General features: G+C 38.5%; 1 long non-coding RNA gene across 1 annotated transcript; it reads left to right on the top strand.

Annotated features, from left to right (window-relative positions):
• Positions 1 to 4: 4 nt before the first annotated feature.
• LOC139589129 (uncharacterized) lies at positions 5 to 27,540 on the top strand. The gene is made up of 3 exons (XR_011678942.1): positions 5 to 36; positions 14,861 to 14,908; positions 26,046 to 27,540. It is a non-coding gene; the product is annotated as an uncharacterized lncRNA (long non-coding RNA).
• Positions 27,541 to 27,575: the final 35 nt, after the last annotated feature.

Genomic DNA, 27,575 nt, shown 5'->3' with positions numbered 1-27,575 from the left:
TACGTAGTGGGAGACGAATCCACGTGGGCACCATCTGTAAGTATCCGTGCCTAGCGGGCTGTTCGGGTCCAATCCGGCTAGCTATGGACCCCAGCCCACAAGATCTTACATAGGACAAAAGGCAAAAGATGAGAAGCGCTCTTCTCCACGTGGGGACAAATGTCTTAAGTTTGTTTCCTTGATAGGAGACACCTAATGGTCCAGGTGACTCCCCAGATGGCAAAGAGGGCGTCGCCTTCTCCCGGGGGGGGGGGGGGGAGGGGGGGGGCGGCGGAATGGGGGATTTCGAGCTGAGGGGAAGAGGGGGCGGAGGAAGGGGGCAACAACAGCCAATGGGATACAAGTGAGCAAGTGAGGAGGGGTGAGGGGAGGGGTAAACCAGGAAGATACTACCAACGCTAACGGGGGGGCGGGTGAAAGGGGAAGACCATGTGGTGATAGGATACAAATCACGTGAACAGGGCAAATAACCAAACACCCAGAGCAAATAACTAAATAACTATTTAGTGCAATACAACAGCATCTCACAGTGTAATTCTGTGAGTCACTCTGGAAGACCTTGAAGGCCCTTTAGTGAATTTGGCCCCCTCAGGGTGGCTGCTGCTTCACTGGAGGTAGTTATCAGTGCTGAGTCATGGAGAAGATAAAGAACACTGGCCTGTCATTTTTACCAGCTCATGTAGATAGATGGTAATAGAATACTTTTGGTTACACCTTCCATCGTAACCCAAGACAACAGCCATTTGATTACAGATGCTCCTAGTTTAATAATAAGTTTAATAATAGTTTAATAATTAAAGACAGTTCAATTAACAGTCCACCAGGAGTAGTGATGATTGGCTTTGTGTACTCTTGGAGTAAAATTATATCTGGATTTAGTTAGGCTGCAGGCTACCATATTTACTGGATATTTTCCCTTGGTGGCAAGAGATGTTTGTTTTGTTCTTTGAAGGAGCAGAAGCAATACTAAAACGAAAAGAAAGCATGACTGAAATTTACTAACAGCAGGATGGATAGGCACAATTAATTTTATTTTTGCTTGACAAAATAATTGCAGATTTTTTTCCTAAATCTCCAGTGACTATAATAAAAAAAAAAAAAAAAGAAAAAAAGAAACAAAAGACTCCTTAGCAACTTGGAATGATTTAGTTCTGCTTATTCTAGATGCCTTTCCAGTCAGAATGCTCCAGTAAGAATGACAAGGTATTTTCTATAAAGATATGTTTACATACTTAGCTGAATTGAGGTCTTTATATAGTTAGCTCACGCAGATGAAGATATTTCCAATGTTTATGTTCTTTTCTACAGATTTTTTTTTTCAATCAAGATTGTATTTGCTAAGCAAGAATTTATTCAGAGCACTGTGTTCCTCAATTTATTTTATGTCAAGAGAGAAGGGCAGGTCTCAGTATGATTAAAGTATTGTTCAGGATAGGAGTAGAGCTGTGTGTTTGGAAACAGTCATACTGGTGATTATTTAGGAAAGTCATGCAACTCTGTATTTCAAAAAGGATGGTGTGTATTGTTAGTGAAAAAGCAGCAGAAAGGTGTGTATCTTCTGGGTCTCTGCTGTTTGTTAGCTGTCAGAGATGTGCCATTTTATGTCTATCAGAATTAGGTGTTGTAACAACAGTTAGTTTTGGCACTCAAACTGATTTTGGTAGCTTCCAACCTTCCCACTAACATTTCAGTGAGTTTGTCTGACTTTCTTGGTGCCTGCAGCATTGGTTAAGGCTATAAATCACAAGGTTTTTTTTGTTGTTATTGGTGATGGTGGGGTTTTGGGGGGTGGGGGATGTTGTTTGTTTTTTGTTTGGTTTGTTTGTTTGCTTGTTTGTTTTTAACTCTTTTGCTATAGGATGAGCTGTTCAACATGGAACAGACCATTTTGCTGTCTTGAGCAGGACCTCAGTGTTCCCCATGGAAATACATCTCTGGCTGACATGTCATTTCTCAACCACTGCCTATTTCATCCATGTTCACACCTTCACAAAAGGAAAAGCCCAAAATACTTAATTTAGATACAGACAAGATGCAAGGCTGGTATTGTTGCCCCATTTCCCTTTGGGAACAGACACAGGCCTGGACTTCTCCCCCATGCAGAACAGCACAGAAATCCTGCTGGGAGTTAAACTTGAATGAACTAGAAACTTATTCTCCCCCTTGCATCTACAGTTTTCTGGTTTTACACTCTGTGCCTTTGTTATCTGATAAACCCAAACTCAGCCCTGTCTTAGTGCCTTAAAACCTGCATTTTTCTACATTGAAAGTGTAAATTTTGAGATGTCATTGTGTGGCAGTGTTTGAGGGTCCCCAGGACAAGGGAAGAGATGAGAATCTTGATTCCATGTTTCAGAAGGCTGATTTATTATTTTATGTTATTATATTATATTAAAAGAAAATGGTACATTACAATTATACTAAAAGAATAGAAGAAAGGATTTCATCAGAAGGCTAGAAAGGAATGAATAATAAAATCTTGTGACTGACCAGAGAGTCCGATACAGCTGGGCCATGACTGGTCATCAAGTAAAAACAATCCACATAAGACAAATCAAAGATGCACCTGCCACATTCCACAGCAGCAGATAATTATTGTTGACATTTCTTTTCTAAGGCTTCTCAGGAGAAAAATCCTAGCAAAACGATTTTTCAGAAAATATGTCAGTGACAGTCCTTTCTTTGCAATTTTGATGGTTTGACCATATTGTAAGCAACTGAAAATAGCAACTTACAGTTCAAGAACATTTCCCATTTTAGTTGCAGTAACTACATACACTATTGTGTATGGTTCCTTGTAAGAATAACAGTAATGGGATGAAAGAACAAATAGGCAATAATCTCTTTTTATGGTGATAGAAAAATCCTTCTTGATTCATGAATTATGCTCATGGAATTCATGCAAGGACTAACACACCAGAAATCGTGATTTTATGCTTTTCTCTTTTCATGACTACTGTTACCTGCATAAGCATTTGACGTAGCTGTTTTCTGACCCCTTCCAGAGAGGCTTGTTCTCTTTACCAAGCCCTGGAGTTTTCAGCATTGTTCAATGTGAGCTTTAATTAAAGTCAAATCCTGAGCACTTTGGCACTCACAGTCATGTCAGTGTGATTTATTCATCTTCACTTGAATAAAGAAACCTTGCTCACTTGGTTTTCCTCCACTGAAAGTTAGAACATGCTCTCACAAACATGCTCATTGCCCTCTGGAATTATGTCCAATAAACCTCCTCTCCCACTGGGACCTCTGATGCAGCCACATCCAAGAGCTACTTGTTTTCATGAAAGGAGTCAGTTTGCCAGAAAACTCCCGTCTCTGCACCTGTTGAAACATGCTATTATCACTGGTCATCAGTGTGGTCTGGTGCTCCTAACAGCAGATCTAAGAGGAACACAGCCTTGGATATCACCAGCCCAGTGAAGCTCTGGAGAATTATATTGAGACCAAAGAACAATTACAAAAATTGGACCAGACCTTGGCACTGCTGCTCCACAAAAATGTGCTCAACCTACCAACAGTTCAGCATGGAAAGGTGTAACCTCCCTTCCAGAAGCTGTTTTCCTACCTTCTAGTGACTTTGTGTATCTGAGAGCCAGTGAGATTTTTAAGTCCTGCTCAGTTAAGCACCAGGCTTAAAAGCCTGGCATAACTGCTACTGTGTGGAGCAAACTCAATTACAGTGCCAAGAGGAGCCCTGTTGGCTGACTGAAGTGCAGCTGGTCAGCTCTGTGCTGATAGAGTGAGATCTCCTCCTTGTTATGCCATTACATCCTGCTGGCAACTACCTCTACAGACAGAGAGGCAGCAACCAAAGGTAGCAGTGACACGCACGACTGCTTGAGGTCAGTCCGTGAGGGTTGAGAGCCACACAGCAGCACTGTGGAAAGCGAAAAGCCCAGTTCTTTGCTCTTCAATTTCAGGTACTTTTCTGAAGTTCTGCTCTAGTTTGTGTTGTTCTTAGAGGAGATTAATTAACAAGTTATTTTAGAGACCATAACTAAAATGTAAATGCACAGATAAACAAGGAACCATTGGTGGAGAGGGGTGAGAATGCCTCAAATGCCTCTTTTCATTTTGCTGACCCAGTCTTCTCTCTCTAGTTGGACTAAAGCAATGGCATTGTTCTTCAATTATTTTTCTCCAAAATCTTATGTGTCTCTTTGCCCATACCAGAGAAATTGGGAGAAACAGAGGAAAAGGCAGACTGACTTGGAGCCACTGATGTATCAGTATATTGTGTTTGGCAGTCTACTTGATGACAGAGCTCTTGGCCCTTTAGCTCCAATTCCTTGCCTTTTCTGTTGTCCTGCTTAACAAACGAAAGTGATATTGCTGCCATTTAAGCTGCAACTTCTCATCTGACATAATTTCTGTTAAGACATTTCCTTCACTACAATTTTCTATGTAAACACAGATGTTGAAAAAGGCAAGAAAACTTGAAACTACCTCAAGAGCAGCCATTTAAGTTATGGATAAAAATTCATGCTTTTATTCATTAAGTTATGGATAAAAATTCATGCCATTTAAGTTATGGATAAGAATTCCTCAACAAATAGTTTGTTGCTCACCTACCAACTCTGTCACCATTACATTATGGGTTGATGGAGACTGTTGAATCTGGGAAGAGAATTTTATTCAAAAATACTTTGTTATGAAACTGACAGTTTTCTGGCTCATGGTATCCCTGAGGGCTAAATGGTGAGATGGGAAATGGTTTTGATCTGAGAACAGGCACAGAGGATCTCTTCTACTGCATGCAGATGACTGCATATTCATTCTCCTGTTCCTGGTTCTCCTGATGATGGTTCTTGACTCATCTGTGACATATAAAATAGACAACTGGAAAATCCTGGGACAGAATGGCAATATGGCATAACTACTTTTGATACAGTACCAAGTAAGTACTGAAAGAAGTCAGTATGTTTTGTTATTCTTGTGTGGGAGTCAATTAAAGGAAGACAGGCTCAAGTGCTCCTGCTCACTCAGAGCCCTGGTTTACTTCCCTACCAGATGCTCTGCCTCCTTCCTTTCTCAATACAAGCATGATTGAAGCAGCAAATTTCCCCTACAAAGTGTGTATGCAGTTGTCTGCTGTGGTCATGAGGACCAGGGGAAGCTCTGCTGACTCTCAATGGTTCTGTATCTGGACACAAAATAGACCTTTGCGATTCATTCGCTCACACATAGTTTCAAGTTGTTTTGTGTAAATCCATATCATTCCTGATTGTCTTTGCAGGACAATCCTACCTGTCAAAGTAGTTTATTCTTTTCCTCTACAGCCACTGAGTAATCTCTCTCAGGAATCCTGCACCCCAAACCCTTCCTGGTATGGACCACACATAGCTTTGAGGAACTTGCTGTTTGAATAGACATGGGACTAGCTGTAGCAGTGTGAAAACTCACATGCTGGATATTTTCACAAAATTGTAGTAATCTCACAGTGCCAACAAAGGAATGACAAGGAGCCCTGGAACAATTACTAGGCCCCCTTAGCTGGGAAATAAAAAAGCTAGATGAAATGAAATAGTACAGAACAGTACTTCAGATCACCAAGGTTTGCAAACCCACTGCACATCCTCATAATCAGGTTAAGTGGTGATATATAAGAAACATCTTCCTGGAGGTGATAATTATTTTTAATTCCCTTTTTTCTGTTGTCAAAACTATCCCATTAATCAGCTATTGTACGAAGGATAATTTTCTGCTATTTTGACACTTTCAACTGCATGCAGTGCTGCTGGGTTTGGGGCATCAGAGACTTTTGTTGAGCCAGCTTGACACCTTATTATTTCTTGTAAATTCTGCTTTGGAGGTTCTAGATATATGTATTGAATTCTGATCACCATTTCCTTTCATTTGTAAAAATAAACAATGTGAGAGTATAAACAGTCTGCCTGGCTCTCAAAAAGCTGTATCAGCTCTATTTTAGCTCATAGTCACAAGGTTGTTTCCCCTCTTCTAAATTTTTAATAAGACAAGCTTATATAGCAGAGAATTATATTTGAAAAGCATTTTAATTCAATTTGATTGGAGTATCATGAAGAATTTACACAATTTACACATATATATAGAAAGAACTGGAAACAAGAATTACACAGTAGCATAATCTTTTAATGGCTGCTTCTATTTTGATTTCATTTGCTTAGAATAATAGCAAAAATCTTATGTGGTCAGAGAAAACATCTCTTGTGGTTCAGTGAGCAAAAGGATAAATAAGTTCATTTCATGCAAGCTTTGTTAGATGGATTTGTTCAGTGTCAAATCAATATTTTGGTTGTTTTTAGCTAGAAATAATTAAGCAGGATTGATGGCTAACAAGTTATCAATAGACTGAAATGAATCCTTGGCAAAAAAAAGATGAGTTCACAATGAACAAAGGAGAGGGGTCATTGTTAAGTATCTTGATTATTTCAGGATAATCTCAGGATTATCTCAAGATATCCAGTTATTCGCCTTCTGAAGTATTCTGCTTTTTAGAGCTGACACCTTTAAAGAGGCCAGCAATTTAGGCTGAACTCTCATAGTAAGGGCAAGGAACTGAAACATCTTTTTCTACAGGATGCATTGAAAAGACTTTTTGTGTTACCTATGAAATACATATAGATTAGGTAATACTGCATTTTTATTGGGTTTTAGTGCATTTAGAGTAATTAACTTTCTTCTTCTCTCCACAGGTTACAGTGTCTGATGTTTGAATAAAACAAATGTATAAAATAAAAATTTGTAGCATTTTAAAAGAATTTTGGGCTAAATACCAAATTCCCAAATCTACAAGGTGAACTCCCTCTTCTAGAGTTTTTGAGTGCATTTACATGGTCTCATTAAAACAAATGCTGTGTGTGCATCTGTAAGATCTTTCATTAGTCAGATTTGATGTTCTGAAGAGGAGCTGCGAAGATTAATTTCTTTCCATCTCTTTCTCCTCACAAACATATCCATTTTTTATTATTTATCCATCACAGTCTTCATGTTATTTGATAATGCAGCTGCTGATGTTTGCTCCATGGAACCAATTGTCTTGTGAAGGTAAATGACATAAGGACATGTGCTGGGGTTTTTTTTTGTAATGGCAGTTTTCCTGTGAAAATAGCAGCACACTGACATTCAGATTCATAAATGTATGCTTTATGCTATAGAATCTGCTGTAAAGAAAAAATAACAAACCAGACCAGGCAAAGATCTCCTCAAGTACATGTAATAATACCAATTTCAAATAGATGCTGCTGAAAAATGCATGGTGCATGACTAACAGACATTTCCAAATGTCATAGAATTCTTTGTCCTGAGAGGGACAGCACAACTTAGATTAGCTTTAAATTCAGTATGTTCTGCTCTGGTGATATATCCAGGGTAGATAAAGCAGACAAGAAATAAATAAGGAAACAGGAAAATGTCTTTTTTTTCTCCATGGACCAGGATAGGAATAAAATCCCATTGTCATTGTGAAAAACGCCAATCACTTGTTTTTATAATATTAAAAGTTTAATAGTAATAAAATGGTTATAAAAATAGTAATACAAGTAGAGTAATAATAATTTGGACAATTTGAATTAGGACAGTATGAGACAATAGAGACAAAGAGTTACAGACCTCCGGGTACCTTTTTCTGGGCAGCACGAGCCTGAAAAAGGACCCCCGTTAACAAAGGATTAACCCTTAAAAACAATAGCCTGTTGCATATTCATACACTTCATACATGATGCATAAATTCCATTGAAACACAGGATTCTGTCTGGTCATCGTCAACTTCTTCCTCTGAATCCTAACAGTGCCTTCAAGGCAGGAAGAAGTTAGTTTCTTTTGATAAGAGGGCAATAAATTCTTTTTCTCTGGAAGATTTAGGTGTCCTGTGGCTGCTATTTCGCTGCAAGTCCTTTCTTTAAAAAAAGTATCCTACATAGCATAGTTTCTATTTTAACATTTTTTTATAACCCAAAACTATATTTAACACACTACTTAAGAGAATTAATACAGCACTACTTTCTAACACAACACATATAATATTCATTTTAATATTTGCAAAAAGCCAATCATAAGATCTGCATTTTTCACAGTCATGATTCTCAACCTTGTGTTTTGCCTCAAAACTTTCTCTGCTCAAATTGGCTCCCTTGACAAACCTCAGATACCATAAATTTTAGGTATGATAAACTTTCTGCTTATCTCTTCCTTCTTTTCTTGGGCTGGCCAAGGCACAGAGGCTGCAGGTTAATTGCTTTATATCCCATACTGAAAAAGACACAAGAGTCCCAAGTGGAAGCAGTCTAAACTGCTCCACAGATGTCTTTCTGCACAACATCAATGTCACGGACTCTAGGGCTTTTTTTGCTCTATTCTCTTAAATCATATGAGGCAGTGTGAGCTGGCATTCAGCTTTTTGATCTTTTGTTAGCCTTTCCTGCTTGGCTTCGATATTTTGATGTTGTTCAGAGACATCAAATGTTTTGATGACTCAGAGTAAGACACGCAATTAAGTGTAACAAACCCATTCCTGTGATAGAGGACCTTTTTGTTTAGAGGCCCAGCCAGGAGCTATAACTCAAGCAGCACAACAAATTAATATCTCATTGATGGCGTCTCTGGTCTGGGGGTATATTAACTAAAAGTTATGCACAACAGGAAAACAAGTGCATTTTCATCAAACAGCAGACAGCATGCAGAGTTGATGACAGAGGCCAGTAACTGAAACATAAAGACTGAAGTACAGTCATGCATTCCTGGGAAGAGCGTATGGGAAAAGGGAAACTCAAGAAACTTTAACGTAAGGACATTTTAGATGAGATTGGGAAACGACGGTAGAATGCTGCAGGAAGGATGTGGAAATGGTACTGCTCAGCATCCTCCCTGTGGCAGGAGCAGGGCACAAGAAAAATATTGGTGTTATATTGTTCCCAAGTAAGGGGAGATATACACCTATATTTGACAAGATTTGGTAAATATACAACTGACAAGTGTTGACATGTGTGAATTCTCCCTCTTGGGATGGCTCAGTAACTGCAGTGCTGTGGGGTTAAAAGAGGATATTCAGATGCTTTCCAGTTATTCAAGACAGAATAGCTCTTTCAGCCTCTCCCATTTCAGGAAAAAAACCTGACAGTTCTGGAAGAGATTTGTGCCCAGTTTGTGGTTCAAAATGTTTGGATGGTTTCTGGTTGTGAAGAATTCAGTGGTGTCAGTACTGATAAGTGGCTATTAGAGAGTGAGGACTCAAGGAGCAGAACTTTTTGGGATCCTTCTGGGTGTTTCCTGTAGTTCCTCAGTATGCTGTCCAGTTTTCCTTTCTGTTTCACAGAATGTTGCTATCTAGAGGTGGAACATTTCCACCTCCTAACCCCAAACTTCTTTCATCTTTCAATTTTGTGAGGAACTTTTAAAATTTAAATATTTCTGGCCAGTTTTAATCAGAACTACAGTTCAACTTCTCCCTTATTAGACTCTCTGTTTTCATGACTTGAGGGTTTTGATTTTCAATCCAAAGTAAATGCTTCTCTCAAGCAAGTAAAAACATTTAGCTGATCACAGGTTCCAGGCAACTGTTTTGTGAGTGGGCAAGGCAAAAGCAAGGATGATTTCTAACATACTGTCAATCACTAAGGGCTGACAATTTTGCTACCATTTGGCCCTTGAAAAAGTGTTGCCTTCTGTCTCTTAATACTGTCTGACAAAAAATGTAAGAAATCAGGAGTGCAAGCACGTTGACATTCTACCCCACTAGATTAAGTCTATAGGGGGTTTGTGGTCTGGCTGGTTTGCTATCTTAGCAAATTTTCTTAGCCTATTTTCAAAGTCCAATCTAGTATTTTAAAATCTGGCCTAACTAGCAGTACAGCCCTGTACAATGAACAAAAAATATGGGTGGTTTTTTTTTTTTTTTTTTTTTTTTGTTCATCCTCTTCCAGAAGCATTTGGTTTTCTTTGGGCACAAATAGTCTTAATTTTTTACTTTGATAATTATGTTGAGTTGTGCTTTATTTAATGTTAATAATGTTTATTGAGTTCTCTCTGAGATGGTTATGTATCTCTGCTTAAAAATAGATGTTTATAAAAGAACTAAAATTATTTTCTGGCTGGTTGATTGGATCATTGCAATTTTGTTAGACCCACTGTGTACAGAGAGGTAAGTCTCATGTTTGCTGGATGCTCTTTTAAATACATCAGCCATGAGCATCCCTGACAACATTTATTATTACCAGGATAGCTTCAGAGAGCTATAAGTGACAGTTGAGTTACTTAGCCGATTTCCTGTATTGCCATCCCTTAGCCCAGCCTTAGCAGTGAATGACAATAGTATTAATATTCATAAGATAAATCTCTGGTAACATTTTGAATATAGATTGAGAAGCAGAGAAATGAGGGAAGCAGTCAGGGTCAGACCTTCAGACATCATAAATTTGTCCCAGTGGGCAATGGAGGTGTGCTGCATTTTGACATTGTTCTTTTGAGTACTTCCCACTGGAGAAAACTTCTCTAATTTTCTCAAACTAGAAACTATAGAAAAAATGTTAAAACCACCATAGAGCAGTGTTCCCTCTCTTTACTTTTAGGCCAGAGGCCTGGGAAGTTGTGCTGGATTTGACTGGAGTAGAGTTAGCTTTTGTCACAGTGGTTGGTGTAGGGCTGTGTCTTGGATTTTTGCTGAACATGGGGCTGAAAATATAGAAATAGTTTAGTTATTGCTGGGTAGGGCTTACACAGAGCCAAAAGAGATTTTCCATGCTGAATGGCATCATGCTCAGTATATAAAGTGGAGGAAAGAAGGAATAAGAGTGGGATGTTTGGAGCGATGATGTTTGTCTGCCCAAGAACTGTTACATGTGATGAACACCTGCCTGTCCATGAGAAACACTGAATTAATTCCTTATTTTGCTTTGCTTGCATATGCAGCTTTTGCTTTCCCTATTAAACTATGTCTTCATCTCAACCCACGAGTTTCCAACTTTTATCTTTCCCTTCTCTCCCTCATCTTGCTGGTGGGGCAGCGAGTTGCTTAACTGCTGGCTGAGGGGAAACCATGACAGAAGTTAAGCTGTTTGCTGGTGTTCCAAGGTGCAAAACTGCTTTTTGGGGTAGGAGACAGGTGTGACTGTGCCTCACCTTTGTGATTCCCTTTGAAGGCGCCCACTAAGGCTCCAGGGCTCTATCCCAGCCCTTCCTCTTTTCTCTTGCTCTTCAATTTCTGTGACAAAAATAGTCCAGAATAGTGTGGCCTCTGTGACCATTCACCAAAGAACGAAAGAAAATCTAGCTCCAAAGTTGGCTGCTTACAGGAGGAATAGCTTTGGAGACACTGCAGAAGTGCAGCAGGCCCAGCTGAGACCGGTCTCTACACCCATGATGATCACCATACACCATGGACAGCTCCCCCATTTTCTTGGCTCCATCACTTTCCTTTTACAACAGATGAATTTTCAATTATCTCTGTATCAATAACATGAACTCAAAAGATAGTATGAATGAGAGGAAGCTGCTTCAAAATATTTTTTCGTTAACTAGGCAGTTGTGAAATTTTCATTGGTTGTGGACAGAGCAGAAGAGATATCAAAGGTTTTTAGCATTCAGGCCATCAATTGTGCCTCATAGGGACTAGCACTGTGCTTTACCTAAGAAGGCAGAAAGTGAACAAAACCTGCTCTGCTTGTTGCCTGAACCTAACCTCAACAGAAACAACTCTATCCTATCATGGCGCCATTGATGTAAGGCTATGCCAAGATTAAACTTTATAAAGAAAAATATAATTCTTGTAAATATTAATCCATTTTATTCAGTGGCAAGAACCTTTGGTGTCACAGACAACTTTTATGAAAAATCCTTTCCTTAGGATTTTTCCTCCTGAGAAGCTGAGAGGCCTCAGGAACAAAATGTAAACACTGATTATCTGCTGCTGTGGAATGCAACAGGTGGATCTGTCATTGGCCCATGTTGGATGTTTGTACTTAATGGCCAATCACAGTCAGCTGGCTCGGACACAGAGCCCGAGCCACAAACCTTTGTTATCATTCTTTGCTATTCTATTCTTAGCTAGCCTTCTGATGAAACCTTTTTTTCTATTCTTTTAGTATAGTTTTAATGTAATCTATATCATAAAATAATAAATCAAGCCTTCTGAAACATGGAATCAGATCCTCATCTCTTCCCCAATCCAAGAACCCCTGTGAACACCGTCACACCTTTGGTGCTTTCTAATAAAAATTTAATTAATTTCTAATAATAATTTAAAATCTTATGGTGCAGGCTAAACAGGTAACCAATTTCCAAGCAGACCTGAGCAGTGAAAGAGGCACCTATTTTCCTGCTTTTAATTTAGGGGTTGAGTAACTAGAAGAAAGGCAAAAACTTAATATATTTTCCCTTCAATTTTTATTCTTTGTTATTAAAATACACCTGGCTCTAGCAAATATTTCCACAACTGCCAAGCAGGCAAAATTTGGATTTTCAGAACTGATTAGATGGACATGTTGAAAGGCACCTGTGAAAATTTTACTGAGAGGAAAGTATGTGCTGAACTCTTTCTGAAAATCAAAAGGAGCAAGGCTTTTTTTTCTATTTGTACAAAATAAAATCTTTCTTAATAATGTATTCGGTCCTCAGGTTGTATTGACACAGATCTGGGTGGGGTTTCTCCTTATATATTGTGGTTTTAAATCTAAGTATTTTTTCAAAAGGAAGACTCATGGGTTAAAAAAGGGATGCACATTGATGAGATTGATGAGACTGTGTTCAGCAAGGGACTTGGGTATGAGAAGTTTTCCTGGTAGCCTTCTGACAGGCTCAGACAGACCCCATGTCCTTTAAAGGGTGTGGGGAGAACTTTGTGCTTGAGAAGGAACTTTGATCCAAACCAGATAATAAGATTTAAGATGAGTATGAATTATGAATCTATTCCAGGTTAAAAAGAAAAGATAAAAGCTCTCTTATGGTACCCTTTCTTAGTGGCTATTTGTATTCAAAATATAGCTGAATGCTTTTTTCCTGCTACCTCACTTAGTTATGAACATTTTGCTTTTATTGACAAACCTGCAAGTTTAGGATGAAAACAGTTTGCAGCTGATTAAGGATAGTGTGCCTGGCAATTTCTTGCTAATCTCTCTTATTATGCCTTTCATAAAAATGGTAGTCATGGTATAAATCCTAGTTTAAATCAATACCTGGAAGTGCTAATCTCCGAAGAGGAAAATGTCAAATACCTCATTCTGTGTGCAAAGTCTCAAATTCTATGGCATAAACATTAAAGGCTACTGAAATGATTCGGCTTTTTTTTCCTTTACACAAAGTTTTGCACTTCCTTTTCTAGCATTTCAGGTGTCATTAGCCTTTCTTATATAAACTTTACCTTAATGGTGGTGGGTGCATGATATGTCTGACAGTGACACATGGTCACTGTTCACCCTGTGGAGGAGCGACTACTGGTCCCAGCTCTCCCCCAGGTATTATTGTGCCTTGAGTTATGGAGTCAGCTTCCTTCCTTATTCATGGGATCTCTTCTGAGAAAAGTTTCTGAAAGCCCTAGGTGTTAGTTGCACGTGTAAGTGCAATGTAGCACTTAAATGATCAGTCAAGAATCCTGCAGCCAAAATAAGTGGTAAATTTAATCTGTTTTGGGACCTTAAAATCAGATTTGAATACTTACTGTCAGTATTCTATCCCATCCCCATGATGTTTTCCTTGCTATTAACATTGAGACACACAGTGTTTTTAAAACCCTGCTCTTTGCTCTGCAGTGCCAGAGGGGAAAAGGCAAATAGGTGAACTGTAAGACTGGAAGATGAAATGAGGACATAGTGTATTTCAAAGTAAAACGACTTTACCTGCCCACTATTTCTGCTCCATCTCTGCAGAAGTATGTGCTCTGGTTTCTAAATTAAAATGTTCTCATAAAAATATTCCAGAACTTAGAGAGTATTTTTGCTGCCACTGATATCCTTGGTTCTCTGCAAAGACAAACTGCTTGAGCACCATAGTGCATTAGGGAACCTAATTCTGTAAAGCACTTTTTGTAGATTTTTCATGATTGAGATTAACAAACTGAGAAGGACAGAAATTTTTAAATTTTAGAAATTTTATTTTTATAAAATTTTTTATAAGCTACCTATATGTACCTTATAAGGTACATATATGTTTGTTTTTATAAGGTACATGTATGAATTTTGTTTGTAATTGTATTAGTTCTGTTTGTAATTGTATTAGTTCTGTTGCAAAAATAAAAGCCAAAATTAAAAAAAATCTTTAATTTCCTTTCATTATGCCCATGGATAAAGAGAACACTGATTCCATCTCAGCCCCAGGAAGAGCCAAGGAATACTGTGCCATTAGTGTCTGCAGATATGTCTTAATGCTCTCTTTGTTTTAGACAGCTGTTTCTGAAACATGTTCTAGTAGTCCTTCAAATACAAGCAGCAGAGCATGTATCAGGCAGAGATAGTTGGGGCTGGGGGGTCCCTGTGATCCTTAGTAACAAATTAACAAAGTATTAACAGATTAGTGACTAAAACTGCACTAGATTAAAGGTTTACAAGGAAGAGACATCCGAGTTTGGGTGGTGTTCTCATAGCAATGGAATAGCATGAGAGGGATGACTGCTAGGAGAGAATCATAGTGTGTGCAAATGGATGGTTGCAGATACCCCAAGAATGATTTGGTCTCAATGGACCTTTTAGAAGTGTTTTTTGAGATAGGGACAGCTTCTCTTATAAAAGAAGCTCTGTTCTCCTAAGGATTTTTGTGCATTTCAAAAAAAACCCAGCCTGTTTTCAGCTACCATCTTTAAGGAAGTGACCTTGAATTACACATACTCACACTGATTTTCTCCTCTAAAAATACTGTCAGAAAGAATATGTCTAACACAATCCTCTTTTTACAGCTCTGCAGCTGGAAGGACCACCACTATTCTACCATTTCACAAAAGAAGGTATAGTTTCTCTCTGTTTTTTGGCAACTTTTGGAAGCCAGAAGCAAATAAGTGTTGAAAGCTTATGAATAGTAAATTTGCAGATTTATACCTAAGACAGCTGCTGACAGATTCTGTTCACATAAGCAGTCCTGCAGTAGGATCAGCAGGACTGTGTACAAGCAGACTCAGGCACAGTCTGCTTCTCTGAGATTACTACAGTGCAGAATTGCAATCTGTTCTGCCTCCATTGCATCAGTGACATTTCTGTTGACATCACCAGAAGTTGTATTGTCTGATGGAGTTGAAGCAGCACCTTTCTTTTTCTGGGAATGAAGTAATTTAGTTTTATTGTAAGGGATGGAGGCATTTCACACCTCAACATTTCCATATTCCAGCAAAGACTAAATGTAATTCAAGTGACCTCTCAGGAATTTGTGTGGTGAATCTAGTAGGTGGATTAAACCTTACTGTGGTTTCAGGGAACTGTGTGATAAATTAATAACTGTTCACCAGTTGGACTTGTTTGCAGAGTCTTAAGGGCATACTGTGATGATGCTGTGCTGAAAAGGTGCTGCATTCCAACCCTTACTGATGTACAGAGACTGCATTAGCTGATTATTTAGAGCTGGTGTTAGTTGCTTTGCAAGATACTATGTCAAATATTAAAATCAATACCTATGGAGATGAACACTGGGCAGCTGTACCAGAAATGGAAACTGTTGCAGGGAAGCTGCCTGGAAGGAGGCAAACAGGAGGCTTCTTTGCCATGACAGAAATATGCATCTTGTTGACAGGTTTGCTCAGTTTTTAAATCTCCCATAGCAGTTTCTCACTGTGGCTTTCTCACTTGGACTTTGCACGTATTTTGTCCCTATCTCTTCCCTATGTGTCTCTTTCCAAACATTTTTCTTTTCTAAATTTCATTGGTTTATCAATCTTTCACTTTTTTGCCTCCTTGATTCGCTTCTGCATTCCCATTGCCTTCTCTCCTTGCTTTTCCTTTCCCTCAGTCTCATACATTCTTTCTTCAGGAACCTTGACACTTTTTCCTCATTAATTCCATCTTTACATTTTCCTGGGCAGTATGCAGGGCTGGTGGGGTGTAATTACCCTTGCCACACCCAAATGGGAGCAGGCCTGAAGCTTCTTGAGGCCTTAAAACCATTGCATCTTCCAGACACCCCTGGGCTTTGAAAAAAGGACAACACCAGCTGATCCTGACTGATCACAGGCAGTTCAAAAGGGGAGCTGCAGCTCAGTTTCTTCTTTAGGGAGGCTCTGAGACTTCCATCCTTTCCCAAAGAGACCCCCAAGGTACAACTAGAACCTGAGTTGTTATGTTGGATCAAGGTATCCTCTGCTGTTTTGTAGAGAAGGTCAGGTCAAGATATTCTTGCCATATATTTTTGGATTTTTGCCCTCAGTTGTCCTTGGTTTAATGCAGTCAGAACTGGTAGAGTTAAGTACAAAAGGTACAGGTGGTATCCTGCCAGAAGTATATGTTTTTACGACCATAATGTGCCTGGTCTTAAATCCCCCTTCTTTGTCAGTGCTTTTCCTTAGATGTGTGATTCTGTGATCATGTTTTTAAGAGCAGCCCTATCCCTTCTCTTCTGTTTTGGTTGATTGAAAAAACCCAGCTGGACTTTGCAATGTTTGGGCTGACTTTTGGTTTCCATGACTGTCTTAAGTGTTTTTTTTTTTTTTTTAATACCTGCAGCAATCTCAATCTTTCTCGAATCTGACTGTCCAGAATTATTTATGTTATTCCAAATATTCCCAGCACAAGTAATTAAATTCTTGACTACAGAGAAAGCCTGCTTTTGTCAGAAATTTTAGGTAACTAACAATTACCAATGACTATCAGCAGAAAAATACCTAATAAGTCCTTCAATTTCAGATGCTATTTAACCTTGCAACAAACACTGATTTTAAGATATAATTTCCTTTAGACATGTGTGAGTAGTTTGTATGATTTTTAGTAGTTTGTAGTTTGTATCCCTTTTCCTGAAGTCAGTCTCACTCCTAGCATTTGTTTGACTTCTCTTCATACATTGAATAAAATAAATTCAGATCTGACATCTGAGCCAAATCCTTGGAGGTCAAGAAAGCTGTAATAAGCCCATTGCAGCTTTGTGGCCTGTAGCCACAAAGATATCCTTCTCCTGCTGTCATGAGTGCCAGCTCACAGCCCACTCCTGCTTTGATTTGCTGATGACCTTTCTTTTCAGTGCTCAGCCCTTTTGAGACTCTCATGAGGGATGCTACAGAAATGAACAGAATCACTTCCTGAGAAGAGAAATGCAAGACATTAAACAGGCAGCAGAAGAAGAGAAGAAAAAATACAAATACTCGGTTCTTGAGATGGAAAATATTGTTTCTCTGCCAAAAAATTAGAATCCTTGTAGACTCCCGTCAGTTGCTTCTGGAGAGAACCAATGTTGCACTTTGTGTTTCCTTACAACATTTAATGCAAGTGTTTCAATACTGGGTGCCTGATTAAATTAGATATCCCTACTTTATATCTATGTTCCCATTATGTAGGTGAATGTCGCACTGGAATGGAGGGAATTCAGTCTCTGAATTCTTGTGTTTAACCACTCCCCTTTAAGGTATGCAATCACTACATAAGTTTTATTTTTTAAATCCTTTTGTCAGGACCATCATTTATCATGGATATGTGGGTACTTTTATTTAGATGATTAATATATTACTAGCAATCACTGTTCAGTTTTAAGATTATTAACAGACTGCTGAATTATCCCCCAATGGCATAATGGGTATATTAACCCATGTCTGTAGAGCAGCACCGAGCTGTGATAGTCACCTCTTAAACAGGGTGATTCAATCTATGATTTTCAAGGTATGAGCAAATGAATGATACTGGTCCATCTGCACTGGGCCAGTTCAGGAAGAAATGGTACTTGCAAGGTAGCAGGAGAGGAATTGTGATGTCATTTATGTGATTGGATGGAAGTGAAAATTGAAGAACAAAAGAACCATCCCCAAACAAATAAAACCCTTTACCCTTCATAAAGGAGGAGCTGTTTCCCACCAGTACCTATCAAGGGATTTGTTTCAGTAAAGAAGGGAGAGAAGGAGGATTGTTGTGGTGTCTTTTAGGCAAGGAGCACACTGGCATGTGCCATATATCTTGAGCTAAGAGCACAAGCACACAGTTCTTCCTGCTTCTTCTAAAGGGTTCAGAAACTGATATATTTTCATGAAAGCCAGAATAAGGGAAGTTCACTCATTTTTATATAACTGATTCAGTTATAGAGCTGAAACATTTATTCCTTTTTTTTTAATCCCTGTGCGTATTCAAGGCCTTTGTAGAATAAAGACAATAATTAACATTAGTGCTAAGCTGTTTTTATCCCTAGAGCTCAAGTGCTTTGGAAGGATGAGAGTTACCAATCTGATTGAATGGTTCCATCTACCCAGTTAAAAAGACTTGAGGCAATTTTTGGAGAACCTGGTGAATGAAGCTCAGGCTGTATGGGATTGGACAGTGGGGAAAGACTCCTTGACCCCCTTCTGTGGGGCTGTATCTTGCTCCTCAGAGCTGGAGTTGTTTGTGTGTATGCTTGTTGGTGTGAAAAGGCACATAAGATAGAATGTAAAGGAGATAAAGGTTGTTTTATATAAATTCTTTCACTTTCGGAAGTTAACTCTGTGGAGTATTGAAAGTGAAAATAGCTACTTTTTTTGACTGTCTTGTTTTCCTCTACTGAACAGCACTCTGTCTTTGCCCTGAAATAGTTTAAAAGAAGCTGGAATGTATTTCTGCTAAAACTCAGCGATGCTCAGTGTTACAAATCACCTCATTCCCAGGATAAAATCTGTTGAACAGAAGCATCACTGGTCACAGTGCTGTTCTGACTTCTTGGTGTAGCTCAGGAAAATGGGAAGGGTCATTGCTGCTGATGTTATTGCATGATTTGTTGAAACAGAGGCAAATACAAATCACCCTGTCAAATCAGTAAAGCAGACAGTGTCACCTGGGCCTCACAGTACATTTTATTAAAGGGTTTGTTTTGGAAAGGAAGAGAAAATCTAGCAATAGATCTGAAGATGAGGCAGTTAAGACAGAAAGCATGCCTGAATTTCTTATTTGAGGAGCTGAATGTCCTCACTTGTCCCCTTGAAAAGGTAAAACTGGACAAGTCATGATTTATCTGGTGCCTGCGGCTTTCAGCTAAGAGTGAGGAGTTCTAGGCTCTAACCGCTTTTCCAAGACCCTACTTTATTTTTTATCCAATGGGTCCTGAATGTGAAGTGCATGAAGAGTCTTTTTACTCAGTCTAAGCTTTAGGTGGTTACAGCCTATGGGATTTCAGCATTGTGTTTCTTGGCTTTGTTAAATTTTTTCTCCTTAAAGCTTTAAACCCTCCTTGGGATATGGTACTGCCATCCATTGGGTCATAATCCTCAAACACAGTACCTAAGACTTGGTTGGTGAAGTCAGAATGAGATTTCAGGGGTTTTCAAAATTGAATTTGGGACATTTTGCTAAGGTTGTTTGAAAATGGAAGTTTGGGGGCTTGTATAAGTTCCATGCTCTGGAAAACTTTCTTCATATTTAGAGATCCATGCTTTTTACTCTTCTCATGCTGATAGACTTTTCATTAATAACTTTCACATACAATTCAATCGTTCTAGTAAAAAAAAAAGAAAACAACTTTAAAAAATATTTTTCAAATTGCACAGGCCAATGAGTCAACCCAGTAGTGCAGTGAATTGATAAAAAGCCCTGGTCTTACAGCTGTCATGTAATGCATGAAGATGAGCTGTAACCCACTGTATTGTCCCTGGCAGAAAAATTTTTGAGGGCGACTGTGAAGGGGAGGAACACCAGTGAGCTTGCATTGTTTCATACAAGCTTTGAGGTAGGCTGAGTCTTTCAGCTGGAGAAACTGAACATCTGGTTATTGACTGTGTCTATTCCTACAGTGGTAAACAGAAGAGTTGAAACCAAAGTCAGAACAAAATCTCTTATTGTCTAGATTGCCTGCCACGTTGTGCACATTTTGAGCTGTGTGGTTGGTGCCACCTCAGTGAAGCTTGTGTATTTCACCAGCTGTTAAGAGTATTACTCATGTAGTGGAGAGCTCAGGAGAGAGGCACTGAAAGATTTAGAGCAATGCCACCTAGTACTAAAATTAAATCTCCTGAAACAATTTTAATTTTTGCAGGCTGTAGGTTTTCTATTTCTTTACTTTTTCGGCAGTTCCACTTGTTAGCATTAAACTTGGACGTCAAAAAACCACCTTGAGGCACAGTTAGAGGATTTGCTCAGCACCAGCTTGGAGTTGCAATTATGGCTCATATTTTACCAAGAGCAGCAGGGAGAGCTGACCAGGAGGGGTCTTCTTGCCTCACTTCTCCTGTCTTATATCAGTTAGTGGCTGGATACTGATACCACTACTTAGCAGGTGGGTGTGCATCTGAATTTGACCATTTTTAGCCTTTGATGTCTGATTGTGAATAATTTTCCCCCCGCAACACTGTTTAATTAAGGTGACCATCTGTTCCTTATTAAAAAAAAAAAAAAAGAAAAAAAATATCCTTTTTTCAGTGTTGTTCAGCCTATATCAGTTCAATATAAGGACATATTTTGTCCCATATTTTGGCAGTGATCACACAGAGGAGTCTATACAATAATTTCATAAGATCAATGACTGTTCCATGGGAAACAGAACATTGCAGGCTTTCCTTTTCCTTTACCAGTGCTCATTTTTCTGGTTGTGTTTTTTTTTTTTTTCCAAATTTCTTTTCATTTTTGTATTTTCTGGTCATACAAACAGCTATTCAATATCTGCAATGCATTACTGTGATCCTTTAACAATGAAAAATTAGTAGGACTGTTCTACATTATGCACTTCCATAAGAAAACAGAATATCTTTCCCACTGAGACTATTTTTTCTCATGATGCCCTTCATGATGTTGGTGATCCTTCTGCCTAATTTGTTCGTGGAGGCTGTCACCATTTTTCAAAGAGATGGCTCCTGAGAGTAACCTGAACAGGATATGACTAAAAGAACCTGGCAAAACAAGCCTTTGGGCAAAACAGCAATGCACATTTGGAGAGCCAGATGCTTTCTTTCATTTTTTAAAGATAGCGATCCTTGGCTCTGCAAGACCAGTGTATTATCATATATAGTGGGTAAGATGTGCATACAAAGGCAAACCTGTCTTAAAAACCAGACCTTTTATTTCCTATTAATCACTGATGCAGATCTGTTCCCATCAAGAGATAAGGATTGCAAAGAACTAAAAATTATTGAGAAGTCTCTTGAAAGCCCCCCCCCCCCCCCCCCCCCCAACCTTGAAGCCACCATGGTAATGGAAAATAGGGTTTCACTTTCTGAAATTTGTGGTGATGGAAAATAGGTTATCACTTTTTGAAATCTGATCACGTAGCAAAGTAAAAACAAAACCAAAATGACATCCAAACCAAATGACACACTAAAATAAATTTCAGTTTTCCCTTACTAAGGTGTTTATTGAAGACTTGCATTCTCATTGGCTCCTTGAGGCTTCTTTATTTTCTACAAGTGAAATAAGGATTTAACCAAAAACCAGGTTCTTCCAGTAGTTTTGAAATTAACTCTTGAGCACAGCCTGCACATGCTTTTGTTGTGTTCATTATAGTTATATCACAGAAGAAATAGTAACAGGTAATACATTTCTTTGTGAACAGAATGATGATAGGAGAGGTGTTTAGGGCCCAAGTCATGTTTTTTTCCTAGTGATTTACTTGTTGGGGTTTTTTTTGTTGTTGTTGTTGTTGTTTTTCTTACTGAAAATTTGCATTTTAAATTCTGAACGTGTAGTAGCTATTTGGTGAATTGTCTAGTAAGGTATGATACTGCTTAGTGTGACAATATGCATACACTTAATGAGTTGGAAAAGGACAACACTACAGAAACAAAGGTAGAGAAATAGAGACTTTTGTTGTCATGCTAAAAATCCAGACAAAATTATTTCTGCCAGAGGAGAATTTCAAAAAATAGACAGCTTTATTATTCATCTCCCACTGAATTTCAGTGGGCTTTGTATGGCCTGGCTTTTAGAAAATCCTCCATTTTTCTTTACAGAAGGTTGTTTACTGCTGTTGTCTACAGCAAAAGCACTTAGGAACCTCTGAGTGGAATTAAGTTTCTTTGTCCAAACAGTCTCAGTAATCATTACACCAGATGTGAGATGAAGGGAAAATCAGAGTTTTCATTTCTTCCTTTGCCTTTCCCATTGCTAACCTCTAGCGAACAGCTTTTTGTGGCACAGCTGGTGACAGATGGGCTGGGGTGGTGGCTGGTGGCAGCCTAACCTCAACCTTACCATGTTGGGACATGGCACACTGACTCTCCTAATTCCCAAGTCAGTGTCTCTAGTAGACTGTCTGCAGCATCCTCTGCACTTTGTTTCACGATTTTTAGGTTGTGCCTGCATTCCAGCTTCAGTGCCTACCTACCAGGAGTGTAAAAACACCACTGGTTTCTAGGAAAAAGTTTTTAGGCAGAGGCTGGGAATGAGACACCCAAATATGACAAAACGAGAGTAGCTATGCAGAGATCCTGAAGGAAATTAATTTCAACAGGGTAAACATCTCTTAACTTAAAACTGATATTTTGGTGTGATGCTTTAAGCCATTTTATGGATTTTCTTTTAATTCCTGCTGACATGAGAGGAAAGGTGCTGGTCTGTAGGCTTTTCCAGGGTGGAAGGTGAACTGCAGGTGTGTGAAATTGGTACTAGGAAGATCACAGACTAATTCACCTCAGTCATTAACCAAGCACCTTAACTCTGGTAGTACTTGGCAGCTGAATTGTGAGAAAGTTGATCAAAGCTGCCCAGCACAGATGATGACGATCATTTACTTGTAATTGTCTGTACTTTTCGATGGCCTGCAAGGCTTTAATTTACAATAGAAAATGCAGATACTTTGTAAGTTCCAGCAAAAGGATATTTATACAAAGAAGTTGTGATATGTTTATTTCCCTATCAACAAGTAGAACAAATTTAGTAGTGGAAGAGTTTAATTTGCCTTTTAGAAAGTTAAAATTTCAAAGACAAACTTGAAAGAAACCTATATTCATCTGCATATATGGTGCCACATCTCTGATTTATGAACAAAAAATTAAGTCTGTTCATAGAGAGCTTTTAGCTCAGAGGAAGACAACTTCTTATTTTATTTTCATTCTTACCTGTATATGTTACTTTTTGGGGATCATTCCTCTTGGTTTTTCTTTAAAATCAAATGCTAAAAAATGGATTATGGATTTTCTTCTGAGTTGTTATTTTTGTTTGGAAGCAAAGCCTGAGATTTTAATGCATGGAAATAAAAAAAATTCTATAAACATATTGTGTTTCATATAGATGATTGTTAACTGCTAAGATAAAAATTATGAAACCTTCTGTGGGAAGCATAACATGTTTGAATGAATGAAGTCTAAAATGAAAAGGAAACAATAAACACAAGATTTTTCAAAATTTTTTTATTAGTAATCAAACACCCCCAAAAATTGTCATGGAACTGTCAACACCATATGTGAGTTATGATTGCAATAAATTGTATTTTTGGGGACAGCTGTTTTGTTTTATTGTTTGAGCAAATGTTCACTATTAATGTTCTACCAAAGCTGAAGAGCTCATTATTATTTATATTTTATTATTTATAACCTGTATGTTATCACCCATTCCTCTCTGTCAAGGAGATGAATAGTTGCAAGGGCTCAGAAAGTTGAACAAACTGTAATTATTGCATTCTATTTCTCAGCCTTTCTGCAATGAATTTGAGACACAGTTCAGAGTTTCCCAAAGCAAAGTTAGATTAGTTAATAATTGAAGAAACTTTCATCACCTGTGTGGGTGGACTTCTTGGAGACCAACTTTCTGGATCTTTTGATGTTTTGTTTTGAATTCCACTATCAATCTATTTTTTATGATGCATGATCTCTGTCCCTAACTCTACATATCCAGTCATTTTCCTTCACCCACTCATTCATATGGTCAACAGACATCTTTTTACCTCGTTTTTATTGTACCCTAAGTCTGTTGTTGGCTTTTGGTTTTGTTTTGGCTTTTTTAAATGCTAGTATTTCCAGGTCTTGCTTAGAAGCTTTCTCTCATCCATTGTTATCTTCTAAAATGTCACTGGGACCATCTGCTCCAAACTGACTCTGCTGAGCAATTCTAGTTCTCTAAGATCATTTGCACAGACATTATTTCTCCAGACAGATTGTCTTCAGAAAAGACTCAGTAGCAGAAAAAGCATACAAGTCTGGCAAAGGTAGGAATCATATCCTCTTAAAATAAATGAAGCATAGCTGCCTTAGCTATGCCATCTTCTTTGCCATAGCTGCCTAAGGTGAACATTTGTCTACGTGGATATTAAGCAGTGGCTAAGAGTTGGATTCAGGGAACAACTTCTGTGCATGGATAATCATATTCCTATTTAGAAAACAAACATGTACATGCCATAGTCTTTTGAGGTTTTTAGAACAGGCCTAACCTCAAACCCTTTTTTAAAGGGTTTAATTTTTCTTTTTTGTAAATGTGTATTTTACTTGTAAGCTATTTCTCTCTGTTGATTTTGGATTGTGCCCTCATTAAGGAAGTGTAGGAGATTATGCTCAGTGGTTATCTCAATAGTTTTCACTTCCCTGTCAGGTGCCATGTTACTTAATAGCCCCTCCGGTCCTTATGTCTGGGAGCATAAATCAAAAAAACACCAAATTGCTTGAAGAGGTAATTACACCTTTCCATTGGCATGCTCATTGCCTGCAGCCTGCTGGCCTGTAGTCAATGGATGCTGAAAACTACATTCTTTACTATCTGCATTAGCATGTCACTAAATTAGTACATGTTCACTCTGACACTTGCATAGATAAAAGTTTATTGGAAAGATTCTGACTGTAACTTAAAGTTTATATAACTAGAAGCTGTGGAATAGGCTCTCAGATTACAAATGTCTTTTAACTTTAAAAGGCCCATGCAGTTTCACATGGTGATGGCACAAAATATTTTATCCTTGGTCATAATTCCTGTGCCTGGTAACTGCTAAGCTTCCTGGGCTCACATATCATAGATATAGATGGAGTCCCTGCTGTAGCCGTCTCTCTCCAGTAACAACATTCAACATAACATGCAACAGATCATGTGCCTATAAATAATTCTTCCATTGTTAATATATTTGTAACAGTAATAAAATATTTTGATAGTATAAAACAATGAAAATGGTCAGAGAAGTATTTTTAAGTAGGGAAAATGATCTTGAAGTCATCTAAGATAGATGTATGCCAAGCTCTTTAATCCAGAACCCCCACACAGAAACACTGCTGTTGCTTGGCTTCATCATGCTTGGCTTTGCTGTGGTAACTCATCCATCCATCCTTCCATCATTGTACTAAAATGGCCTAGATGTGTTTTATGAAAATCCTCTTTGAAATAGTCATAGCTGATTACCAAATCAGCCCAAAGTGTAACTCATTTACCATGGCTTCTGCTTTGCTCATACCTATGCTGCTCATTATCAAAACAAACCAATTAAAATTTGCTTTTATACACTGTCATAAGATGATCCACAGCAATGATAGTGGACAGATACACTGTTAGAGAGCTTCTAGAATCCTGAAGTGACTTTGATCCTGTAGCTGCAGTGGGCCAACTCAGCATGGGATTTTTCAGCTCAATTTCTATGGCATTTCCTCATAGCATTTCACTCTATTATTTTCATTCTGTACATTCAGTTATGCATGTTGTCCTGTGTTCTGGATACACAGACAATATATGGTTTATATTCCTCTATATTCTCTAGTTCTTGCTTTTATTCATATAGGTCTGTTTATTCCCTGTCCTAAATAAAATTTTCAAATGATACTGTTTCACTTTCTTTCAACTGTGGACTTTTAAACTATGCATCCAAGTCCTTTCCTTGGAAATCTCTTCTCAAGCCTTTTTAATCCTATTTCTGTTCCTCTAAATGTAGGTATTATCTTTGAGCCTGCTCCAGAGTCCACTTAATGCATATATGCTCACTTCACAGCTTCAGAAAGAAAGGTTTAAGGGAGACTCAGAGTTGTGCCAAAGAATGCTTAAGTGTTTTGTTCTCTCATAACATGCAATTAAATTATTGCAATGTTCTGTTTCCAGCTCTTCAGAAGACTACTGCTCATGCACCTGCTAGGATGAATGATTAAAGATGAAAGCAATGTACATCTTAGACTTAGGATTCTGTTACTTCCACAGCAAGGAAATGAGTTCTTGCAACTTCCTCTGACATACTGGTCTCTTGGCATGTGTGAGAGCCTGTCTGAAATATCCCTCATCTGCCTCACGATCGTCATTAGGGAGACCACCAAAGAAACAAGACCCCTCCTGTCTGCTGATCTTGTAGGGGAAAGTCATATGCCTGAGACCTGAGAGCGTTAGTTATTCACAGGTGTTGTTTGCTGTATGCTACACTGAGCCCAAAGAAGGAGGGCACTTTTTGCAACAATAGCCTTGGAAACTGTCCCACCTCTCCGCCTGGGTGGACTTCTCCTGAGTTTCAGGTGGTCTCCCACAGAAGACCTCCACCTGTTTTACAACCACCGTAACAGACAAACTGAGATGTAAGAAGCCTCTCCATCAAGGACTGAGACATGAAACCCCTATGTGAAAAGGCCCCTCTTCTCCTTCCAAGGATTGGGACTGAAACCCCTAACCCGGGGTAGGTGTGTGGGGGAGGCAAACTGACCAAAGCAAGACGTTTGCCTGCAGTTGTGACCACTGGACCAAGAAGACAATGGCTCTTGCTTACTGCTGAGAACATGGACTACCTGTCACATCTATTCTTTATTGTATCTGTTCCCCCCCCCGTCCCCCCAATTTTCAATAGAATTATCATAATAAAAACCTCTGAGTTAGCTAGAGATTTTGAGATCTCCCCCGACGTAACAGGCGGATCCTCGACTGGACTGGACCAAAGGACTTCATCTTTATGTTTGGTAGCTATATCCCCCCTCTCTCTCTTTTCTCTCTATTTCTCTATCTTTTTCTCCCCCTTAATCCCTCTATCGCATTTTGCCATGGTCATTTAATAAAGGTATATTTGTTTTGATTATTACTGCAAATCCCCGAGTCGGTTGTTTGCACCCTGAGATCAATCCTTGAAACATCACGAAACCTGTTTGTAAGGACGGATTGTGACAGCAGGGCGCCATCCCGTGCAGCCCTCAGGGAAAGAAACGTCTCCTTTAAAGTTAGTACTTCATTGACCTCATAGTGAAAGCCAATTACAAGTTGGCTTTCACTATGTAGTAATTGTAGTAATTTAATGGTTGTTTAAAAATTGTAGTAATTTAATGGTTGTTTAAAAATGTAGTCAGAAATCCATTTGGAATTGGGATTTTTAAATTGATTTTATATCAATTTTTTAAGCACTGTTGTAGTTTTCACTGGTAAAGCTAGTATTGTTGTTTATTTGCCTTGTGTTAGACAAGCCAGAATTTATGGGGGAATCTTAGTCTCTTTTACTGGACTTACTGATGAAATTGAAAAAATTGTAGTTTTTTTGCTCCATTGTATCTATGACATTGCTTGTGTCTGGGAGACAATACTGTGTGACATGTCAGTAAATAAATAAGATACAAAAATTAAAACAGCCTTTATGACACAGACTAAAAACTGATTAAATGCTAG

The sequence above is a fragment of the Agelaius tricolor genome, unplaced genomic scaffold, assembly GCF_023055355.1.
Source record: "Agelaius tricolor isolate 1412-34295 unplaced genomic scaffold, bAgeTri1.0.p SCAF_1, whole genome shotgun sequence".
NCBI lineage: Eukaryota > Metazoa > Chordata > Aves > Passeriformes > Icteridae > Agelaius > Agelaius tricolor.
Note: the sequence above shows the minus strand (reverse complement) of the source record. Positions and strands in the feature narration are given on the sequence as shown.